Genomic DNA, 25,409 nt, shown 5'->3' with positions numbered 1-25,409 from the left:
CCCCTAGTGGGCAGGGCAGATTTCTAAAAAAATGCAAGGACAGGGAAACTTTTTTTAGTGCGTAGGATACTTACATAACAAAAATATCGCAGGGTGGGCAAAACAGCCTTCAGGGCAGGGTATAATAAAAAACGCATTGGGGATCATAACATCTGCTAAATGTGGGCAGCCGTGTGCTATCAATAACAGATTTTCTGAGTGGTTATTGTATTCAAGAAGCCCATAGAAGCCAATGACTCGATGAATTACGCCACCAATCGGCACAGCAATGTAGGTTATGTCACTGTGAATATTCACCCGGGATATTCACAAACATTGTACTGCAACCAGTGTAAGTAGAGTTCATAACAGTCAATCACTATGAATGTACGAAGTTGATGTTACACCTCGGCAGTGGCTGTCCGACCACAACGAGAGAAGAGTAGGGGAAAAAACATTTTATTTTTAAAGAGAGGGAGGGGAAAGATTAATTAAGTCAGCAGGAGGGCAAGTCGGCGGGAGGGGAGTAGGCAAAAAAGTTGTTTTTTTAATGAGAGCGGGAAAAAAAAGATGAATTTGGTCAGCAGGAGAGGAAGACATTTGTTTTCAGGTGGAGGGTAGCTTATGAACAGCTTTTAATTTCCCCACATTCCTTTATATTAATTAGCATACTTCAAAAGGCCCATAAAATAAATTTTGTCCCAGAAAATTGACTATTTCAATTAATTGCACGTTGGCTGCACCTGAGTTTTACATGTTTTGACAGACATTTTGGATGATAACCACAAATGAGTGCATTGTCCTGATCCATCCGGGTTATATAGTGACCAACATTGGTAACATTGACTATTTCAATTAATTGCACGTTGGCTGCACCTGAGTTTTACATGTTTTGACAGACATTATTGGATTATAAGCCTACGACAGTCATCGGAAGGTACACTGACACATCATCACGTATTTACACTGACTATAACAACATTTAGATGTATCACACACCAGACTCGTATAATTTTCATACACAATTTAAATACCTTTTAAATGGTAAGGGTAAGGATGACAAACCACCACAGTGACAAGATACTTACCACAAATGAGCGCATTGTCCTGATCCATCCGGGTTATATAGTGACCAACATTGGTAGCTTCCCGTTTGTCCGTCACTGTGCACCCAATTCCCGTCAACATTACGTAAGTCGATCCACCCATCGTATGATTCAAAGTTTTCAAACATCAAGAAATTCTTCAGGCTCATGTGTGTGTAGATGCTAGTATCTTTGACAAGGTTCATGCCTTTGTTCGTGCACGCAGATACGGCTGAATCGAAACTGGCCTTGACTGTGTTCAAGTCGAGGGTATCCAATGTTTTGATCATTTGCTTCATTGCAGCATCTGTGGGAATCATGTAACCATACTATGACGTCATAAGTCAGAATCCGATGGATTCATAAAAAAAATGTGCTGGTCTTCAAATCTCTGTAAGTATGTATACGTTTTGAACAAAGCCAGGAACACGTGTACAAGTTGCACATGACTTGGCAGTACAACCTCAAGTTGTGGTTGAAGTATTGTAAATCAGATATTACCCCGCACTTGTGAATTAGTGTGTATATGATACGTGAGGAATTTGAAAGAAAAGTCAGGTGTTTCTGGTGCACAAGTGAAATCTCTTTTTGGATTTCTAAATAAATAGGCTATATACCAAACATACACTGCTGAATATTGATGATAGTCAGTTTCTAAGAAGTTATTTTACACTAGTAAACAGAGACGAATCATTGATCACAAATGAGGTGATCAAAACAAATATGAAATATAATAAAACAAAATATTGTCACAGTAAACAAATGAATAAAAATGTCGATTTTATTGCTGTTTGTCATTGAACTTCAAGTTGATGAAAACTAGGGGAACACTTGCTGCCTGTTTTGCATTTATCATCATACATATATTTCCCGAGTAAAGCTGATATTTTTGCAAATGTTTCCATAAAAGAAGTAGAAAACACAGTTTGATTGGCCGGAAGAGTTAATAACCTTATGCTTTCATGAGCACTCTTGTGACGTCACAATGAGTTAAATGTGTAAAAACAATGTAGGACATTTTACCTTGTGGTTCACATGCGAACACTGTTGGAATTGTACATGACATATCGTTAAGCGCAGTCACACTTTGCCTGCAATACATAAGATGATACAATACTACTATTTTATAAAGCATGTTCTGGAAAAAGGGAATTCTGAACCAAGAGTCTGGATATGGTCGACGACGTTTGGCAACAACAAATAAAAGTGACCTTGCAAGTCCTGGAACAGACCATCGGGAATATCTCCAATTGCATTGCGTGGTTATATTCCAGCTGTGGACCTTTCTATGAATGTCGGATAGGAAAATGGAGCAGCAGAAACAAACAACTGATACCAATTAACAAAACAAGCTACGAAAAACACTTAAAGTACACTACACTACACTACATAGTATAATAATTATATTCTAAATCATTATCATTCCGAGTCATAATCAAATGTTGTCTGTATGGACTCACCCAAGAGACATTGGAGTTTATGCATTTGACCTCAAGCTTATTATAGCTACCAACAATAATTTTATAAAACCTGCATAAATACTACTGATCCCTACATAATTAATGAGCTAGGCAATTTATACTGCATATGTGTGAACAAAATTGGTTATTCCTGAAAATATATTGAAAATTGGTGATAAAAAAAATCAAGTCATTTTTTTGTAATATAGTCTGGTGGAAAGCTGGCTCTCACTGTCAAATTTTAGGCTCAGATATAAAGATGAAACAGAAGAAGCAAACTCTGTAGACTATTTAATCTTAAGTTTAACACAATCATGAGTTTTTATAACGGTGCTTTTGTTTTTCATTTCTTGGGTCATCGATGAAGAAACAAATGACGAGATGTCTTGAGAAGTTTTTTGAGAAGTGTGAGTACACTCTGCCCCGCTTGCACCAACCGCCATATTATTCAGTCTTAAGGTAGAGATGCAGTTTACCTGACAGGTATTTTAATTTGCTAATTAGGAAACCAAGATAACCTCCCTTGTCCACAAAACTATATGTTTTCGGAAAGCTTATTGTATGAATTTTAACATTTTGTTAGTATTTTATTTTTATGGACACTGTAGTTTGAAATATGCACAAAAATGTGCTTTTTTGGTTAAAAGTGATTTAAAAAAAATAGCTTCTAAACCATGCTTCTGTTTCCTGTCAAAATTGGTTTATGGGTACATCTGTTTACTATGAAGAAAGTGCCGTCTTAAAAACTGTCTACCAGTTGTTAATTTTGTAGGGAGGCAGCTCAGATTTCACTACTTCAAGTTTATGCATAAATTAACACCCAGACTACTTGTCTGTACGATTGTTTTCAACCAAAAACAATGTCCCGACGGCGTTTTGAAGATAAACACATTGTCAATCATTTGTGAAAATTTCAAAACAAGAGGTCAAAGCGTCTAGGAGCTATTTATTTTTAATGTTCTGGGATGTGCACTAAAAAGAAGCTGAGATAATTGCTAATTTGCATAACAATTCACTCAGTAAGAAGTTTGCTAATGCTCATAATTAAAATGGCTGTAACAGTTCCAAATTTAAATGTATTATCGTTTTGTTAAAAGTTAAATATAGTGCATAATATGGAGATCCCGTCATCTCTTTTTTTCACCATGTTTCTTTTTTATTATTTATGTACAGCCTTGCTAAATCTTGCTAAGCAATCAAAAGAGAGAATGTTTGCACCTGTTATCTATATTTTAAAATCGTTTTTTGAGTATGTTCCACTATTCACAATTGTACAAAATTTTAACAGTCTATAGCCAAGACTGTTTGAATAATAAAAAGCAAAAAATAAAAAAAATCACTCCAAAGTGCCGTACAACCTGCATCTCTACCTTAAAGGATACCTTAGTACATAATCAATCGATTGACAATAATCCTAGAAATCAATTAAAGCACCTAAAAATCCCACAAGAATAACTAAGAACACAAGTAAAAATCATAGCTGTTCGTAACAAACATAATGAAATTCAATGTTTTAATACATGGGAGTGTATTATGTTACTAGTTACGTTCATCATGTATGGGAAATGACGTGTCTCTCGAATGTAAAGTATTCGTGTAACCAGCCTACGTATTTCAGTAATGGCAGCGGTACCATGCAATCCGATGCAGTGCATCGGCGAATCACACAAGATAGTGCACAGTGCAGCGAAACACCCTTTGGATCTCAGTAACCATGGGCTTTGTTCTAGACCTAGTTGATAAAAAACTTTGCAGCAACCACAAGCGTGTACGTGCAATGATTCGAAGGACATGCAGTCTATTTACAATAAAAAACGAATTCTCAGATGATTGCACGAACAAATTAGACAGTGGGTGTTTAATTTAAAATGAGATCGATAAATAATGTTTCAAAATAATTACTAAATGCTGTCACACTACTAATATATGTTTAGACCAGAAATTAAGGAAGTTTCGAGCAAAATTGAAAATTAATATTATGTGTTCATTATTGTGTTTTCGTGCAGCTCAAATTTCAAAAAAATTGAAAAAAAAAAAACACGTCAATATCATTTCTGTGTATAACTTCGCAGCCAAAAAGTAATTAACACCTTACCATTACTACAAATTAGTTCTGAAATAGACACACAGAATCACGGAGTTTATTGTAGTGCTCATCATTGTACGCATGCGTGGTGTGACTATTGCTTTTATTTACGTTTTTGGTGTTTATGATTGCACATGTTGCACTGCGCACTCTCCTTTGCAGCAACCACAAGCGTGTACGTGCAATGATTCGAAGAATATGCAGTCTATTTACAATAAAAAACGAATTCTCAGATGATTGCACGAACAAATTAGACAGTGGGTGTTTAATTTAAAATGAGATCGATAAATAATGTTTCAAAATAATTACTAAATGCTGTCACACTACTAATATATGTTTAGACCAGAAATTAAGGAAGTTTCGAGCAAAATTGAAAATTAATATTATGTGTTCATTATTGTGTTTTCGTGCAGCTCAAATTTCAAAAAAATTGAAAAAAACAAAACACGTCAATATCATTTCTGTGTATAACTTCGCAGCCAAAAAGCATATTAACACCTTACCATTACTACAAATTAGTTCTGAAATAGACACACAGAATCAAGGAGTTTATTGTAGTGCTCATCATGGTACGCATGCGTGGTGTGACTATTGCTTTTATTTACGTTTTTGGTGTTTATGATTGCACATGTTGCACTACGCACTCTCCTTTGCAGCAACCACAAGCGTGTACGTGCAATGATTCGAAGGACATGCAGTCTATTTACAATAAAAAACGAATTCTCAGATGATTGCACGAATAAATTAGACAGTGGGTGTTTAATTAAAAATTAGATCGATAAATGTTTCAAAATAATTACTAAATGCTGTCACAGTGAGTGCTCAGTACACTGTCATACACTACTAATATATGTTTAGATCATAATTTAAGGAAGTTTCGAGCAAAAATGGAAATTAATATTATGAGTTCATTATTGTGTTTTCGTGCAACTCAAATTTCAAAAAAATTAGAAAAAACAAAACATTATTTATCACCAAACAATATGTCATGCATGGGTATCTTAAATACATGTATGTGTTCTTACCATAAAAATAAGCAGTCGCCGTCTCCACTTGGTTCCCCACTTGAAAATGGACGATATGTTCGTATCTCACCAGACAAGGTGACGACATCGTTTTTTACCATCCGCTCACCTACCATTAATAATTCTCCAAGTAGCCCAAGCGCTGACATCGCGTCTTGCAAGGCACTAAGAACCGTTTCATTCGCTAGATCTACCAGCATCATGTCCTGATCCATGCAAAATAACGCGGCATCTCTAACTGCCTTTTTATCAGTATGTATCTCATAATGGCCTTGGCCAGCTTTAGAATACAATTTGTAAAAGACAAAACATTAAAGTCGTTTCGTATTGATTCATGAATGAATGGATTTATAAATAAAACAATAATATGACAACGAATAAATAAATAAATTAAAAGTTGGATGCATGGACGGAAGAATGGATGGACAAATGACTGAATGAAAAGATCAGACCAGATCAGATCAGAATGGAGGTCAGTCATTCAGGTAAAAACAACTCAACATTGTACTTACGCGCTATTATAAACAGCCAAGTGATGAGGAGTGTATTAAATGTCAATATCATTTCTGTGTATAACTTCGAAGCCAAAAAGCAGCTTAACACCTTACCGTTACTACAAATTAGTTCTGAAATAGACACACAGAAACACGGAGTTCATTGTAGTACTCATCATGGTACGCCTGGGTGGTGTGACTATTGCCTTTATTTACGTTTTTGGTGTTTATGATTGCACTTGTTGCACTACGCACTCTCCTACATCGATGCGTCACATACTAAACCAGATTCATTAATGCAAATTTATCTAATTCTATTGCCAAACATAGGAAACAAATAAAAACTGCCATTTGTGCATTCCTATGTACCAACTCATGTAAAAAGATGTTCGTGCCAAAGTTACCATTATTCGCACCGAATTTTAAAAGAAGGTACTTACAGGTAGTGTGGTCCATTGCGCAGTACAGCTCATCACAGTAGGTTACACGTCTTAGTAGCCTTATTATTATGCAACAATTGGAAAAGCGTTGCGCTTTCTGATGCATGTAATGAAATCTATTTTTATTATTTAAGAGATCTCAGCGGCTTAGATGTCGTCTAGTTGTGTTGATTAATTAATCAAATAACCTGTTGTGCTTCTGCGAATATAATATACAAATTAATGTTAGGTTAACCACAGCTTGTTAATTGTTTTCATACTTGTTAAACATTGGAAAATATTACGGCATACTTAAAATACCAAAATCAATAAAATAATAATATAGGTAATATATATTATTAAAGATAATTGTTTCACTGTTTTGTCCCATTACGCAAATTACGATTGAACCATTCTCTGACTTTTTTAATGATACTATCATCATTTTGTAATTCCGTTTAAATTTTGAATTTATAAAACCTTTTATCTTAATAACACATCAATAACTAATCTATATTATATAAAGTGTTGAGCAGGTATATTGTAGGTATGTAAAAGGATCACGGAACATTTAACAAGCACTGTACATACGTTCACAATTGTCTTGTATATGCTTATAAACTGATAATAAGCCACATAATAATCATAGTTCACTAACAAATAGTTCTATTCTAAATTTGTTTCCAGAATACAGATTTCGATAAAATATATATCAATATAAAACTTCTTTTATCGGGAACTGTATTCTGAAAACAAATAGGGTATAATATTGGACTAGTAAAAAGCAATCGCAAAAATTAAAAAAAAAGTTAAGTAATTATAATTCAAAAAGTAGTAACCCGATCTATGATTTAATTTCAAATTTGGATTCTACATTAATGTAGAGATGCAGTTTATTTGTGAATTTCAATCAAAAATAGTTTTTTTCGTTTTTTAATATAGATTTTTATCTAAAGAACATTCTGTGAAAATTTTACCAATGAATTCTTATTGGAACACCGTTAAAATTGTTGGTTATTTGGATTGGATAACAATAAAAAACAAATTGCCTAATTCGCACGAGTAAGCAAATAACAGGACCTTTGATTGACAATATGCAAATCGAGATTGTACGGGTCATAGTTCATTCATCACGCGCATGTGCAATTATTCTCAAATCAGTTCTCGCTCGCTAGCAAACCAAACATTATATTTCCTCAGCGTTTTTTCCTAATTTTTATCATTACATTGTGCGTGGTGTGAAAAGAAAGAGAGGTAGAAAAAAGATTCAGAAGATTTCTATGTCGGAAGAGGCAAAAGCTACACTGAATGCATCAGACCGCCAAACGAAAAACAAAATCGATGTGAGCGTCCAAACGTGACTTTCCCTGAAGGCGTGAATCCGAGTTTCTGATTGACTGGGTGATTTTATTTCTAAATAATTGTTTTCAAAAAATAAACTGAGCATGTGGAGAGTAATTTAACATTGTTTACAGTGATAACAGCTCATTGTCTAAACTAAGCTTACCCAGTCAGTCATAATAAACATTATACTCTTGAAGAGGCGTCAATGACTATGGTAAATCTTAGACTATTTTAGGCGTCAGGAATGATTGAAATGTCCGAAAAATGTATCTTTTGTCCAATTGATATCTGTGCTCAGATCATTCGCAAGTTTTGCTAGGTAGTGCGAGACAGCTTTGTTCGTAACCGGACGAACTCCGTTTAATTCAATGAAGCAAACAACTGACAATGCTAAAATAAATTGCAGAGGTACGATAAAATTATTTGAAAACAAGCAAATAATTTCCATGAAAAATAAATCACAGATCAGATGTTTTGTTTTCCTTGTCATAATACTTACTGATTGATGACTTTGTTTTGATTTTGATTTTTTAGCCTACAACTCGGTCACGACCTTTCCTTTTACCGTGACACGTGGGGAAGTTTACGTCAATTTGACGGACATTCCATTTTTTAAACTAACGAAGCACACTGTCTAGCAACCCCATTTGCTGATTTCTATTCTGAAAAATTTGACCGCTCACAAATGCACCTTAATTTTGCACTCTAAAACATGTCAGATTTCGAACACTAATTATTTAAAAACGGTTTAAATTTTAGAACTTTTTCGGTAGGTGCTTTTTCTTGCAGGCGACCGTCGCCGGTAGTACAACAGCATGTTTTGTACGTTTGCTGCAGTTTATGCAGCTCTCTTGGTCGTGGTATACGTTGCGGGGCGACCAGAGAGCTGCAGTTCCCTTCCCTAAAGAAATGCACAGATTTTTAAATATGCCAGTTATGTATCATTTAAATTGTGATTGTAATAAAATTACCTCGACTTGCAGGAAAAAATAGACAAATATGTTCTCACAAATATATCTGTTACTGATTACAGCAAGCTTTAAGCAAATTTGCCCGTGTAAATGAGACTATATCACGTTAAAACTGTGCCGAAGTGAAACCTCCGATTGAACGCCGCCATTTTGAAGCCGACCTCTATCACGTGACTTGGCTCTTTTAGTGACGAGTGTAATCACGTGACTACAGCAGACGGCCATCGGCGCCTGTCTGGGACAGCGCTTCATGTAACGAAACATCGGCAGACGGCTTTTTATAATTTTAATTTCATTTCACCATTAAGTGACTCATCTTTTTTTGAAAAAATCAAATAAAGTACATGTATTATTAAAAATATTTTTTTCAAGCAGTTTTATTTATATATTGTGAAAAATCTAAAAATAATCTTGTAACTTGCCAAAGAGTGTTACAAGTGACAGGAGCAGACAGCAGACAGCATGGAATTCACAAAGGACAAAATTGTTGAGTCTTTTGACCAGAATCTGAAAGATATTTTTAAATTTGACCTAAAAGCTCAACAAGTAGAAGGTACTACTTGTATTTTAAATAATATACACACATTGGCCATATTACCAACAGGGTATGGCAAAAGTATGATGTATATTTTACCACCAATGCTCCTCAATATTATGCGGAAAGAGACAACAAGCCAACGGGGTAATGGGTTTCAGCTTTAGAACATTCACTAATGCATTGTCAACAGTTTCCGAGGTTTTAAGTCTAGATGCAATGGATTGCCTGCGATACCCTTTAACTTTCTTCTGGAACTCATCTCCACAATGAATGCAAGAACCTGCCATTCTCAATTTTCAGTTAAAATGTCAACTGCGCATGTTTCGTCATTGTCATGTGATCAGGTCACATGACAGAGGTCATCTTGAAATCCGTCGTTCAATCGATTAAATTACGTTCGGTCTAATTATACACAGAAATATATACTTTTCAAGAACAAATAGTCCTTCATTTTCGGTCAGTAGATACCTAAGATGTTTGTGTTTGCAAGGATAACTTTTATTCGTTTTAAATTTCATTGAAATCGTTCGATAACATCAAAAATAGCGTGCGCCCCGGGATCCCGGGGCGGCGAACTGTGCGGTTCTCAATGGACGCGATCTGCAGCTCTATGGTCGCAACGTAATATCAAAATAGCTTAAGCGGCCAATAAGAGCTGCTAAACTGCAGCAATTTGTACGTACGTCCGTGAGCTGATTGTCTGCGACTGTCTTAAAATCTCTGAATAGTGCGTACCGAAATCGGAAAAAAAATCGCCTTCTTAAAAAACGAACAAAATTCAAATATTTCTTTTAACAAATATGTTGCAGTGGGAAAAATGGGATTGGCAACGCTGAACAAAACTTCTGTGCCTCGCGTTTCGATTCTAGGGTTACGCGATTATTCATTATTGTGCGTTCGCTTCCTGGAGTTGGTTCTCAATACTACATACAAATCGTCGAGGATAAATAATTTAATATCCCACTTTGTATTCTTCACGGTAATCCATAGGCTCTGAAATACTCGTAGATTTTTATTGAAAATACATGGTAGAGAAGACATGATGTTTTGGTCGTGATAAAAGGTCACCTTCTTAGGACCGCCCCCTGTTAAATAATTCATCAGATGACGTCATATTGCCACGTGTTTTTACCGACCCCCATCAAAACACTGGTACGAATGACGTCTTTCTGATTTATATATTCAAGAGCAGTTTTTCTGGATCAAGGATTTTACATCAAATGTCTATTTCTATACGTTAACTTTTAATTTCAATAGTCTAGAAAGTCTGACGAAGTATGACAAAGCAGTAATTTTCGGTTTAACGCGCAAATATGCAAATTAGCCTTTTTCTCGTCTTCTGTTTTGGTGAATTCTTGGGTTTTAAAATAAAATAGCTGATAGACGCTTTGGCCATTTGCCTTTAAGTTTTCACACATTATTGACAAGGTCCTCCCCCTTCAAAATGCGTCCGGACTGTTTATTACGGCGAGTTGAACAAAAATAACAAGTCCGCAATTAATAAAGATATATAAATTATTCAAATATAGAAAAGAATGAACTTTGGGGTCATGCTGTGCGACTTTGAAAGCCGTTAGAGAGATGAGTGGACGCATTTGAATTAGTAGTATACAAAGGCATCCAGTGATGTAATTTTACCCACAAACGGACTTTTTTTAAAACCACTTTTTCCCCCCAAACAAACATATTTTTGACCCAAAATCAAAAACGCATTCTGGATATTTAAAACAAAGACAAGTTTTACAAAGTTTGTATAATAAGCTTTTAGAACATATATAACATGTTGGATATATAATACCATCTGCATTGTCTAATTACTCAATTAAAAACCAAGCCAAATAAACTGCATCTCTACCTTAAGGATTCTACACAAATTTCAACATTATTTCATTTGTTCACATGAATATGCAAATTGGGTAATTTTGGCTGTAATTCTAATGTATCAAACAATCGGAAAATAGTTCAGTGATCATTAATAAAAAGTACATATAAATTTCGCAATGAGGGTAGGTCTATAACTGGTTAGGGTACATAGAATGGCATAATACAAACACCCAGTGTGACGATGAACTGTTACGCAGTCTTGCAATTCAATTAATAAGCTAATTATAAAGGAATGGTAAGCAACCAGGCAGTACGTCATAATAGATATTAAAACTCATCAGAGCATTCACGTGGTCATAATATTTGTTATTATTATATGCTTTCAGGATAGTACTGAAAGACTACGGAATATAGAAAAAATGCAGTAAGGCGATCATATTGACCAATGCGCAACGGATTCTGTACTGTGTGAATATCTCGTGTTAACTTTAGTCAAATCAATGTTTTTACATGTAGTACTGTCGACAAAACAATCTCGCTCTACGCTCATATTTTTGCGTACGGCATTGAGACATTATCATTGCATGCAATACGCTTTTCGTTTTCTTCAAGATGCAGCCCCCTGTTTGTTACTTTCTTGTTTGCTCGATTATAATTACAATTTATGTGATGGGTCAATGATTGTCATGTTTCAAAAAGAAATTCGTCAATTTTCTCCAAGCAGATAAAAATATAAGAATTGTAAAATTATTGTAAAACAACATCTAACAAACATGGTTTTGACATAAATAAAAAAAAAATTGTTTATGGTAACAAACATATATCATTGACGCTCACTATCTTAGTGGGACGGATCGGACCTTGGCAAATGCTTATAAGATAGTAGTTAAAGTTACATTATAGGTACGACCATGAGGGCGCTGTTCATACTCGGATGCGATGACGTCATATGGGGTGGGATGACGTCACAATGAGAGGCTGTGCATAGCTTAGCATAAATAATGACGTCACAATGGGAATTCGTGCATAAATTAGCATAAATGAGGACCAATGCCGTAAAGGGGATAATTTGAATGAGGATGACGTCACAATGGGATATTGTGAATACATTTGCATACATAAAATTGATGTGAATACGAGGTCGTGTCGAGGTAATCGTGAATACATTTGCATAAATTACTATCAATTTTTTTAATTATTTTTTTAATTATTTTTAATTATTTTTAATTATTTTTTTTAATTGGACAGGCGTAGACGAAAGATTTTTTCATGAGGATGACGTCACAATGGGATATTGTGAATACATTTGCATACATAAAATAGATTTGAATACGAGGTCGTGTCGAGGTCATCGTGAATACATTTGCATAAATTACCATCATTTTTTTAATTATTTTTTAATTATTTTTAATTATTTTTAATTATTTTTAATTATTTTTTAATTGGACAGGCGTGGACGAAAGATTTTTCAGAATGTTTCGTAGAGGGCGCTCTCTCTCACACACACACACTAATAAATACACGGCATTTTTGAAAACTAACGGAGTTTATTGCACAAAAGAAGTAAACAAGAATGAAATATTGACATGGAGTATACATTCATGGCGTGGTTGAGTATTTTTTTTAACGCCACGAAAAAAACATACGATGTGAGTAAGGAAAATAGTTGCGTAGCGTATAAATGTTTAGCATGATTAAATATTTCTTAACACCTCGAAAAATACGTACATACATGTAAATGTGCGGCGTTGTTAAATTCATTTTTCACGTCACGAGAAATACGAGTACATAAACGATTCGATTAAATACACGGAAGAGTGAAAAGTCAATAATTATACAGTAAACAGTGAACAATAAAAATAATTCATTCTATATATATATACATATGTTGTTCATCGTTTATATTTTCTTACCTCATATTTGCTTTGTTTTGTTTGAGTAAATTATTTTTAACGACACGAAAAAATACGAGTACATAAACGATTCGATTAAAAACACAGAAAAGGGAAACGTCAATAATAGTAAACAGTGAACAATAAATAATAATTCATTCTATATATACATGTTCATTTTTACATTTCTTACATCCTTTCAATGAGTCAAGCAGTCTGTACATTTTTTTTATTCCATCGCTCCAATCAGAATCGCTCATCTGTCGTAGAAGAAAAAAAGAGAGAGAGAGAATAATATTAAAAATCAATAGTCACCCCGTAAAACTGCGGTAATAAACCCCGCTAAAATGCAAAGTATGCAAAATCGGTGATCGACGTACAGTTTGTTTTTTTCAAAAATGGTGGACTACGGTACGATGAGTTAAAATATATAATTACCTGATCGTTTCACAGAATAACTTTTGACATACATAATCATCACACGGAATGAGTTTACGGTGTAACGTAGCGATTTTCGTTTTTCCCTTGGCGAAGAAGATATGTCCTCGCCTTCTTGCCGAAGATTCAAAGGCGGTAAACCAAGTTTGACCTTCTGTGAAAGGTCATCTCATGGATATCTACACAACGAGTCATACACGACGTATTGGCTACACATTGCTTGAAATCAAAGTATTTGATGATTGTAGATCCACGTACGAGAAATCTCTTAAATTCTGTGACATGACTACCGTACGAGTCAAAATAGTCTTCGTGGTAAGGTATTTCAGACAGAAAGTGGCCCAATGCGTTCCACCCGCGAATATCAACGGTGTTTGATACGAGCGATGTGTATTATTCCGAAGCACTGTCCGTGAATGCCAGTTTGAACTCAATCACAAGATTAAGTGTGAGCGCATAGGATTATTTATAAATCGTTCGTCATAAATGTTCCTAATGTGAAATAGACCTCCCACGTAGATGATAAACAACAGATGTTGGTGTATTTGTATATTTATGTTATCTAAAACATGAACACTCGCAAACAGCCTGAGGGATAGGGTTTCAAGTTGAAAGCATTACCCCTATACCTGCGTGTATGGGATAATGATAACAGGACTGGAAACACGGGGTCAACTTGATTCGGTCAACGTGAATCAGTATGGTTCTTGTCCATCACCAATTCACTTTTCTGAAAAGGCACACCCCCACAGAGTGTAATGGCATTCCACAGCTACCATCCAAGTGCTACAATTGATTTACTCATTACAGTAGCGTTAATTTGGATTAGCGTTAATTTGGATTAGCGCTTTCTTCTCATCACTTTTCTCATCACAGTACCGTCTTGCGTAGTTATATAGTGTCTTCACATACGCGCTAAAGATTCCTGACCTGACACCATTCAGTTACTCTGATCGTTTTTGTATCATTTTTGAAGGTTTATTTTACAACGACTGGAAAACCGACTGAAAATCAAGACTATTCAGTTCATTCTCTTCACTAATGAAATGGCAGTACTCAGCAAACTATCATTCGTCGTTTTTTTAAACATGATTTCGAATATCCACGATTTCGAAATTCTAGAAGAGGCAAGAACGAACGTTACATTTGAATGGTCAAATGACAAGGGGCTGACCCCGCTTGAATGCGCAACAGAATGTAGTAAATACAACCATATTCAATATTTCGCTTTTTTAGTGTTGACCCATTTAAACGACAGAACCAGTCTCGAAACACTGAAAGCCATAGCGGATGCTTCAAAAAACGAATTTCTCTTCCAATGGCTCGAAACCAAATTAAATGAAGCACTATGATTCTTCACAAATTACGATGAAATCCTTCACAGCCTGGCAAAAGAAATCACTCAACTAACCTCACCACCAGATTCGAATTTCCACGATCAACGATCAACGACGAAAAAAATTAACCATTGAGGTAACAGGCTTCGCTACAGAGAAACAATGGAAGTTACTAGCTCGCCAAATTGAATACTTTGAAACGGGACATCTAGCCGATCATCATCGAGACATCGACTCAGAGACTGTACGCCTCAGCAAAACAACCGATTGATGAATTCGTGGACTCAAATTCTAACAAGAACAATCCTGACATAATACTTAAACTACGCTCCTTGCAAGAACATGTGGACATGAACACGACATTTCTACCCACAAGATGAAGAACATAATTTTAGTATATCTGTTAATTACTTTACGATTGGAAACTGTCGATAGAACACATTTTTATGAATGAATTGGTTTTCCGATTTGAAAATCATTGAGTAGGTATTCATGCATTAATTAATTAATAATGATCAGTCCATTGAATTTGTGTCTCACCCAAAAAAAATAATCAGAACAGCATTACTAGACATCTCCATATTATCCAAATTTCGAAATTATACATATTTTAATATTAAATTTACTATTTTTTTACCATCAAACTACTGAATCACTGTACATATAATATACTATACGTATACCATTGACAAATTCAGACTCCGCTTATAAATTATACTCGATTATGTTTTTACCAATCATTACCCCGCCCATCATTCATGATTCGATTGACCACGTTCTGAATAATTCGTACACACAGATAAACGGATTTTTGCGATATACATGTACTTCTTGTTTTCACTCCAAAACCTACTGCTTATTTGATCCCTCAATCAAAAGCTGTTTTACTTGGGATTGACCAAGAGTGTATTTCCACGTTAAACTGATGTGACGACATGTCGGTCATCAACGATTTCATAAAGGGTGACTGTCGAAAAGTGGGACACCAATAATTTAAAATAATTAGTTATACTGGAGAGAATGGATGACATTGTTTAATATTATAGAGATGTTGCGTAGTTCGTTCTTTGACGGTAAGCACGTACGCATACCATACACGTTGTATGCTAATTCATGTTAAATAAAATGCGCTAAGTTTTGATTATTCCCAAGATGTACAGAGAGCACTCGCTTATCCATTAGACAGATTCCACTATACAATTACATGTATAATATCCTGACCGCATTGTTTACACTCTCGTAAATCGACTGTTTGACGTGACTGGGGCACCGGTGGACGAGGAATGCGTGCGTGCACATTACATTTCGTCAACACTTTCATTCATAATAGTATCACTTGCAATATGGCGTAATATCAATCGACGATCCTCAAAATACTGTATGTATGTATGCACGTTGTAGTTCGAATGATTAGATATTTCTTTTATTTTGCCATTTTTGTCGATTCTTTCATTATGAACAGTGTTGACTTGCTCTCGAAATAAATACTTTTACACCGATGTTACCGTTTGTAATGTTTATAAGTGTATACGTGAAAGATATTCGCCTTTGAAATAATAATTGAAGACACAACTATATAGTCTTCAAATCAGCTGGGTGTTATTATTGAAGTAACGCACGACGCGTGATATTGTTGTAATGGGGTCTGATCGCGTTCCATAACTCCTGAATAATGCCATGAATCAAATTGTCCTAACAACATGGTAAACACGGGTCAGCAATAAGTAGCTATTTTATCGGTGAGGAAAGATCTGCTTCTTGATTGCGATTATGATTATGTCTAATATAATGTATAATAATCTATTACTCTACGTACACAACTTGAAGTGGGTTTTTCAATTCAACTCACTGCGGCCGTACACAACATGGCTAGTTCCCCCTTCGAAAGAGTGCGTGCGTGTGTTGCAACGCTATCTGTGACCACTGAGCTTTTCAAATATTTACAAAGCACGATGTGATAACTGAGGTGGTAAACTGACCATGATGTCAATATCCAACCATCTAATTTGCACAATAACAATTAAAATTGAAACCGTATTCATGCGTGGGATCTTGGTTGGAAATACAACGAAGTAACAAAAAACCAGCAAAGTGTAACAATAATAAAATCACAAACAAGTGAATGTAAAGCAAAAAAAAAAAAAAAAAAAAAATTTGGTGTTTGGTTTAGGCATTTGGCATTTTAGGATTTGTTTTTCTTATCGTGCCCTGAATCAGATGTGGACGAATGTTCCTAGCTCAATGATTGTTTTGTCATTTTAACTTTTTAGTATACCTGTTAGGTGTTCATCATCTGTTCTAAAGTTGATTTTATTGTATTTAATATTTTAATCATGATTTTTTTTTTGTTTCTTATTGTATAGATTACAAATGAGAAGATATTTTTTTTCGTTCTCAATTTTCTAGTTGTCACAAACTGAGCAAATTCAGTCTTCAGCTATAAGATTATATACAATAAAGTAACAAAAATAAGCAATGTGTAACAATAATAAAATCACAAACATTTGAATGTAAAGAAAAACAAAATTATTTTGTGGTTGGTTTAGGCATCTGGTATTTTAGTTTTTTTCTTGTCGTAACCTGAAACAGATGTAGACGAATTTTCCTAGCTCAATGATTATTTTGTCATTTTAACTTCTTAGTATATCTGTTAGGTGTTCATCGTCCGTCCTAAAGTTGATTTTATTGTATTTAATATTTTAATCATGATTATTTCGTTCCTCCAAGTATAGATTACAATTGAGAAGTTGTTTTTCGTTCTCAATTTTCTAGTTGTCACAAACTGGGCAAATTTAGTCTTCAGCTATAAAGTTATTATATCTACCCCCTTTCCATTTGAAGGGTATGAGCCTTTATTCCGAGTTTCGCCTTAGCGCAGCACTATGTTTTAGATTTTTTATTGTGGTGAGATATTTTTTATATGCAAATTCTGTTTTAATTTTCTGTAGGTTCGTAACTTGTTTTTATGATGTGTATTTTTATTTGCATCATGTAATGTTTCTGTGCTATGAATTTCTAAAGGATTGTTCGAATTACCTGTCAATGTTTCATTGATTTTCTTTTTTGTCATCCTGAGATTTATGTGTATTCCAAAATATTTTTTTTCCATAGTCAAATTGTCTAAAATCTGATTCATGTCTTTTACAAGGATATTTTCTCAACTCTAGCAGGCTTGCCAAATTTCTTGGTTTGCTATTTACTTTGATTCATGTCTTTTACCCAGTTGTCTTTTCCCTTTTCGTCAATATGTATTCCAAGTTTGTGAGCTTCGTGAACTAGCGAGTTTGAGTTAGAATTATTTATTTTGATCCAATATTTCAATCTAGTTGCTACGGGGGAGGATATTTTCCCAACTCTAGCAGGATAGCGAAATTTCTTGCTTTGCTATTTAATTTTAGAAGGTATTTGCAGTAATATATTTTCATTTTTTTTTCCATTGGTCTTTTGATTGGAAAAACAAAACAAAAACAAAATGTATACTTTCTATATACTCAATTTCAATTACTCAGTTTTTAATCTATTCTTTTTGATTATTTACTCATTAGTAGATTTCCCCTTCTTTGTGTAATAAACTCCGTTAGTTTTCAAAATGACGTGTATTTATTAGAGTGTGCGTGTGTGTGTGTGAGCGCCATCTACGATACATTCTGAAAATCTTTCGTCCACGCCTGTCCAATTAAAAAATAAATAAATCATCCAATTAAAAAATAATAAAAAAAAAATTAAATTGATGGTAATTTATGCAAATGTATTCACGATGACCTCGACACGACCTCGTATTCACATCAATTTTATGTATGCAAATGTATTCACAATATCCCATTGTGACGTCATCCTCATTCAAATGAACCCTTTACATCCATTTATGCTAATTTATGCACGAAATCCTATTGTGACGTCATCATTTATGCTAATCTATGCTTCCACCTCGGTACGACCATGAGGGCGCTGTTCATATTGGGATGCGATGACGTCATACTTGGAAGCATAGATTAGCATAAATGATGACGTCACAATAGGATTTCGTGCATAAATTAGCATAAATGGATGAAAGCATAGATTAGCGTAAATGATGACGTCAAAATAGGATTTCGTGCATAAATTAGCATAAATGGATGTAAAGGGTTCATTTGAATGAGGATGACGTCACAATGGGATATTGTGAATACATTTGCATACATAAAATTGATGTGAATACGAGGTCGTGTCGAGGTCATCGTGAATACATTTGCATAAATTACCATCAATTTAATTTTTTTTTTTATTATTTTTTAATTGGATGTTTTATTTATTTTTTAATTGGACAGGCGTGGACGAAAGATTTTCAGAATGTATCGTAGATGGCGCTCACACACACACACGCACACTCTAATAAATACACGTCATTTTGAAAACTAACGGAGTTTATTACACAAAGAAGGGGAAATCTACTAATGAGTAAATAATCAAAAAGAATAGATTAAAAACTGAGTAATTGAAATTGAGTATATAGAAAGTATACATTTTGTTTTTGTTTTGTTTTTCCAATCAAAAGACCAATGGAAAAAAAAATGAAAATATATTACTGCAAATACCTTCTAAAATTAAATAGCAAAGCAAGAAATTTCGCTATCCTGCTAGAGTTGGGAAAATATCCTCCCCCGTAGCAACTAGATTGAAATATTGGATCAAAATAAATAATTCTAACTCAAACTCGCTAGTTCACGAAGCTCACAAACTTGGAATACATATTGACGAAAAGGGAAAAGACAACTGGGTAAAAGACATGAATCAAAGTAAATAGCAAACCAAGAAATTTGGCAAGCCTGCTAGAGTTGAGAAAATATCCTTGTAAAAGACATGAATCAGATTTTAGACAATTTGACTATGGAAAAAAAATATTTTGGAATACACATAAATCTCAGGATGACAAAAAAGAAAATCATTGAAACATTGACAGGTAATTCGAACAATCCTTTAGAAATTCATAGCACAGAAACATTACATGATGCAAATAAAAATACACATCATAAAAACAAGTTACGAACCTACAGAAAATTAAAAACAGAATTTGCATATAAAAAATATCTCACCACAATAAAAAATCTAAAACATAGTGCTGCGCTAAGGCGAAACTCGGAATAAAGGCTCATACCCTTCAAATGGAAAGGGGGTAGATATAATAACTTTATAGCTGAAGACTAAATTTGCCCAGTTTGTGACAACTAAAAAATTGAGAACGAAAAACAACTTCTCAATTGTAATCTATACTTGGAGGAACGAAATAATCATGATTAAAATATTAAATACAATAAAATCAACTTTAGGACGGACGATGAACACCTAACAGATATACTAAGAAGTTAAAATGACAAAATAATCATTGAGCTAGGAAAATTCGTCTACATCTGTTTCAGGTTACGACAAGAAAAAAACTAAAATACCAGATGCCTAAACCAACCACAAAATAATTTTGTTTTTCTTTACATTCAAATGTTTGTGATTTTATTATTGTTACACATTGCTTATTTTTGTTACTTTATTGTATATAATCTTATAGCTGAAGACTGAATTTGCTCAGTTTGTGACAACTAGAAAATTGAGAACGAAAAAAAATATCTTCTCATTTGTAATCTATACAATAAGAAACAAAAAAAAATCATGATTAAAATATTAAATACAATAAAATCAACTTTAGAACAGATGATGAACACCTAACAGGTATACTAAAAAGTTAAAATGACAAAACAATCATTGAGCTAGGAACATTCGTCCACATCTGATTCAGGGCACGATAAGAAAAAAAAATCCTAAAATGCCAAATGCCTAAACCAAACACCAAATATTTTTTTTTTTTTTTTTTTTTGCTTTACATTCACTTGTTTGTGATTTTATTATTGTTACACTTTGCTGGTTTTTTGTTACTTCGTTGTATTTCCAACCAAGATCCCACGCATGAATACGGTTTCAATTTTAATTGTTATTGTGCAAATTAGATGGTTGGATATTGACATCATGGTCAGTTTACCACCTCAGTTATCACATCGTGCTTTGTAAATATTTGAAAAGCTCAGTGGTCACAGATAGCGTTGCAACACACGCACGCACTCTTTCGAAGGGGGAACTAGCCATGTTGTGTACGGCCGCAGTGAGTTGAATTGAAAAGCCCACTTCAAGTTGTGTACGTAGAGTAATAGATTATTATACATTATATTAGACATAATCATAATCGCAATCAAGAAGCAGATCTTTCCTCACCGATAAAATAGCTACTTATTGCTGACCCGTGTTTACCATGTTGTTAGGACAATTTGATTCATGGCATTATTCAGGAGTTATGGAACGCGATCAGACCCCATTACAACAATATCACGCGTCGTGCGTTACTTCAATAATAACACCCAGCTGATTTGAAGACTATATAGTTGTGTCTTCAATTATTATTTCAAAGGCGAATATCTTTCACGTATACACTTATAAACATTACAAACGGTAACATCGGTGTAAAAGTATTTATTTCGAGAGCAAGTCAACACTGTTCATAATGAAAGAATCGACAAAAATGGCAAAATAAAAGAAATATCTAATCATTCGAACTACAACGTGCATACATACATACAGTATTTTGAGGATCGTCGATTGATATTACGCCATATTGCAAGTGATACTATTATGAATGAAAGTGTTGACGAAATGTAATGTGCACGCACGCATTCCTCGTCCACCGGTGCCCCAGTCACGTCAAACAGTCGATTTACGAGAGTGTAAACAATGCGGTCAGGATATTATACATGTAATTGTATAGTGGAATCTGTCTAATGGATAAGCGAGTGCTCTCTGTACATCTTGGGAATAATCAAAACTTAGCGCATTTTATTTAACATGAATTAGCATACAACGTGTATGGTATGCGTACGTGCTTACCGTCAAAGAACGAACTACGCAACATCTCTATAATATTAAACAATGTCATCCATTCTCTCCAGTATAACTAATTATTTTAAATTATTGGTGTCCCACTTTTCGACAGTCACCCTTTATGAAATCGTTGATGACCGACATGTCGTCACATCAGTTTAACGTGGAAATACACTCTTGGTCAATCCCAAGTAAAACAGCTTTTGATTGAGGGATCAAATAAGCAGTAAGTTTTGGAGTGAAAACAAGAAGTACATGTATATCGCAAAAATCCGTTTATCTGTGTGTACGAATTATTCAGAACGTGGTCAATCGAATCATGAATGATGGGCGGGGTAATGATTGGTAAAAACATAATCGAGTATAATTTATAAGCGGAGTCTGAATTTGTCAATGGTATACGTATAGTATATTATATGTACAGTGATTCAGTAGTTTGATGGTAAAAAAATAGTAAATTTAATATTAAAATATGTATAATTTCGAAATTTGGATAATATGGAGATGTCTAGTAATGCTGTTCTGATTATTTTTTTTGGGTGAGACACAAATTCAATGGACTGATCATTATTAATTAATTAATGCATGAATACCTACTCAATGATTTTCAAATCGGAAAACCAATTCATTCATAAAAATGTGTTCTATCGACAGTTTCCAATCGTAAAGTAATTAACAGATATACTAAAATTATGTTCTTCATCTTGTGGGTAGAAATGTCGTGTTCATGTCCACATGTTCTTGCAAGGAGCGTAGTTTAAGTATTATGTCAGGATTGTTCTTGTTAGAATTTGAGTCCACGAATTCATCAATCGGTTGTTTTGCTGAGGCGTACAGTCTCTGAGTCGATGTCTCGATGATGATCGGCTAGATGTCCCGTTTCAAAGTATTCAATTTGGCGAGCTAGTAACTTCCATTGTTTCTCTGTAGCGAAGCCTGTTACCTCAATGGTTAATTTTTTTCGTCGTTGATCGTTGATCGTGGAAATTCGAATCTGGTGGTGAGGTTAGTTGAGTGATTTCTTTTGCCAGGCTGTGAAGGATTTCATCGTAATTTGTGAAGAATCATAGTGCTTCATTTAATTTGGTTTCGAGCCATTGGAAGAGAAATTCGTTTTTTGAAGCATCCGCTATGGCTTTCAGTGTTTCGAGACTGGTTCTGTCGTTTAAATGGGTCAACACTAAAAAAGCGAAATATTGAATATGGTTGTATTTACTACATTCTGTTGCGCATTCAAGCGGGGTCAGCCCCTTGTCATTTGACCATTCAAATGTAACGTTCGTTCTTGCCTCTTCTAGAATTTCGAAATCGTGGATATTCGAAATCATGTTTAAAAAAACGACGAATGATAGTTTGCTGAGTACTGCCATTTCATTAGTGAAGAGAATGAACTGAATAGTCTTGATTTTCAGTCGGTTTTCCAGTCGTTGTAAAATAAACCTTCAAAAATGATACAAAAACGATCAGAGTAACTGAATGGTGTCAGGTCAGGAATCTTTAGCGCGTATGTGAAGACACTATATAACTACGCAAGACGGTACTGTGATGAGAAAAGTGATGAGAAGAAAGCGCTAATCCAAATTAACGCTAATCCAAATTAACGCTACTGTAATGAGTAAATCAATTGTAGCACTTGGATGGTAGCTGTGGAATGCCATTACACTCTGTGGGGGTGTGCCTTTTCAGAAAAGTGAATTGGTGATGGACAAGAACCATACTGATTCACGTTGACCGAATCAAGTTGACCCCGTGTTTCCAGTCCTGTTATCATTATCCCATACACGCAGGTATAGGGGTAATGCTTTCAACTTGAAACCCTATCCCTCAGGCTGTTTGCGAGTGTTCATGTTTTAGATAACATAAATATACAAATACACCAACATCTGTTGTTTATCATCTACGTGGGAGGTCTATTTCACATTAGGAACATTTATGACGAACGATTTATAAATAATCCTATGCGCTCACACTTAATCTTGTGATTGAGTTCAAACTGGCATTCACGGACAGTGCTTCGGAATAATACACATCGCTCGTATCAAACACCGTTGATATTCGCGGGTGGAACGCATTGGGCCACTTTCTGTCTGAAATACCTTACCACGAAGACTATTTTGACTCGTACGGTAGTCATGTCACAGAATTTAAGAGATTTCTCGTACGTGGATCTACAATCATCAAATACTTTGATTTCAAGCAATGTGTAGCCAATACGTCGTGTATGACTCGTTGTGTAGATATCCATGAGATGACCTTTCACAGAAGGTCAAACTTGGTTTACCGCCTTTGAATCTTCGGCAAGAAGGCGAGGACATATCTTCTTCGCCAAGGGAAAAACGAAAATCGCTACGTTACACCGTAAACTCATTCCGTGTGATGATTATGTATGTCAAAAGTTATTCTGTGAAACGATCAGGTAATTATATATTTTAACTCATCGTACCGTAGTCCACCATTTTTGAAAAAAACAAACTGTACGTCGATCACCGATTTTGCATACTTTGCATTTTAGCGGGGTTTATTACCGCAGTTTTACGGGGTGACTATTGATTTTTAATATTATTCTCTCTCTCTCTTTTTTTCTTCTACGACAGATGAGCGATTCTGATTGGAGCGATGGAATAAAAAAAATGTACAGACTGCTTGACTCATTGAAAGGATGTAAGAAATGTAAAAATGAACATGTATATATAGAATGAATTATTATTTATTGTTCACTGTTTACTATTATTGACGTTTCCCTTTTCTGTGTTTTTAATCGAATCGTTTATGTACTCGTATTTTTTCGTGTCGTTAAAAATAATTTACTCAAACAAAACAAAGCAAATATGAGGTAAGAAAATATAAACGATGAACAACATATGTATATATATATAGAATGAATTATTTTTATTGTTCACTGTTTACTGTATAATTATTGACTTTTCACTCTTCCGTGTATTTAATCGAATCGTTTATGTACTCGTATTTCTCGTGACGTGAAAAATGAATTTAACAACGCCGCACATTTACATGTATGTACGTATTTTTCGAGGTGTTAAGAAATATTTAATCATGCTAAACATTTATACGCTACGCAACTATTTTCCTTACTCACATCGTATGTTTTTTTCGTGGCGTTAAAAAAAATACTCAACCACGCCATGAATGTATACTCCATGTCAATATTTCATTCTTGTTTACTTCTTTTGTGCAATAAACTCCGTTAGTTTTCAAAAATGCCGTGTATTTATTAGTGTGTGTGTGTGAGAGAGAGAGCGCCCTCTACGAAACATTCTGAAAAATCTTTCGTCCACGCCTGTCCAATTAAAAAATAATTAAAAATAATTAAAAATAATTAAAAAATAATTAAAAAAATGATGGTAATTTATGCAAATGTATTCACGATGACCTCGACACGACCTCGTATTCAAATCTATTTTATGTATGCAAATGTATTCACAATATCCCATTGTGACGTCATCCTCATGAAAAAATCTTTCGTCTACGCCTGTCCAATTAAAAAAAATAATTAAAAATAATTAAAAATAATTAAAAAAATAATTAAAAAAATTGATAGTAATTTATGCAAATGTATTCACGATGACCTCGACACGACCTCGTATTCACATCAATTTTAT

General features: G+C 34.4%; 2 long non-coding RNA genes across 2 annotated transcripts; one reads left to right on the top strand and one right to left on the bottom strand.

Moving 5' to 3' along the window:
* Positions 1 to 12,752: 12,752 nt before the first annotated feature.
* Positions 12,753 to 14,011, bottom strand: LOC146734027 (uncharacterized). The gene is made up of 2 exons (XR_014931698.1): positions 13,556 to 14,011; positions 12,753 to 13,377 (listed from the first exon to the last, which is right to left on the bottom strand). It is a non-coding gene; the product is annotated as an uncharacterized LOC146734027 (long non-coding RNA).
* A 9,738-nt stretch (positions 14,012 to 23,749) lies between these two features.
* Positions 23,750 to 25,008, top strand: LOC146734026 (uncharacterized). The gene is made up of 2 exons (XR_014931697.1): positions 23,750 to 24,205; positions 24,384 to 25,008. It is a non-coding gene; the product is annotated as an uncharacterized LOC146734026 (long non-coding RNA).
* Positions 25,009 to 25,409: the final 401 nt, after the last annotated feature.

Source organism: Saccoglossus kowalevskii, chromosome 15 (assembly GCF_978046115.1).
Source record: "Saccoglossus kowalevskii chromosome 15, keSacKowa6.1, whole genome shotgun sequence".
NCBI lineage: Eukaryota > Metazoa > Hemichordata > Enteropneusta > Harrimaniidae > Saccoglossus > Saccoglossus kowalevskii.
The sequence above is the reverse complement of the archived record's forward strand: the minus strand, read 5'-3'. Positions and strand labels throughout refer to the sequence as shown.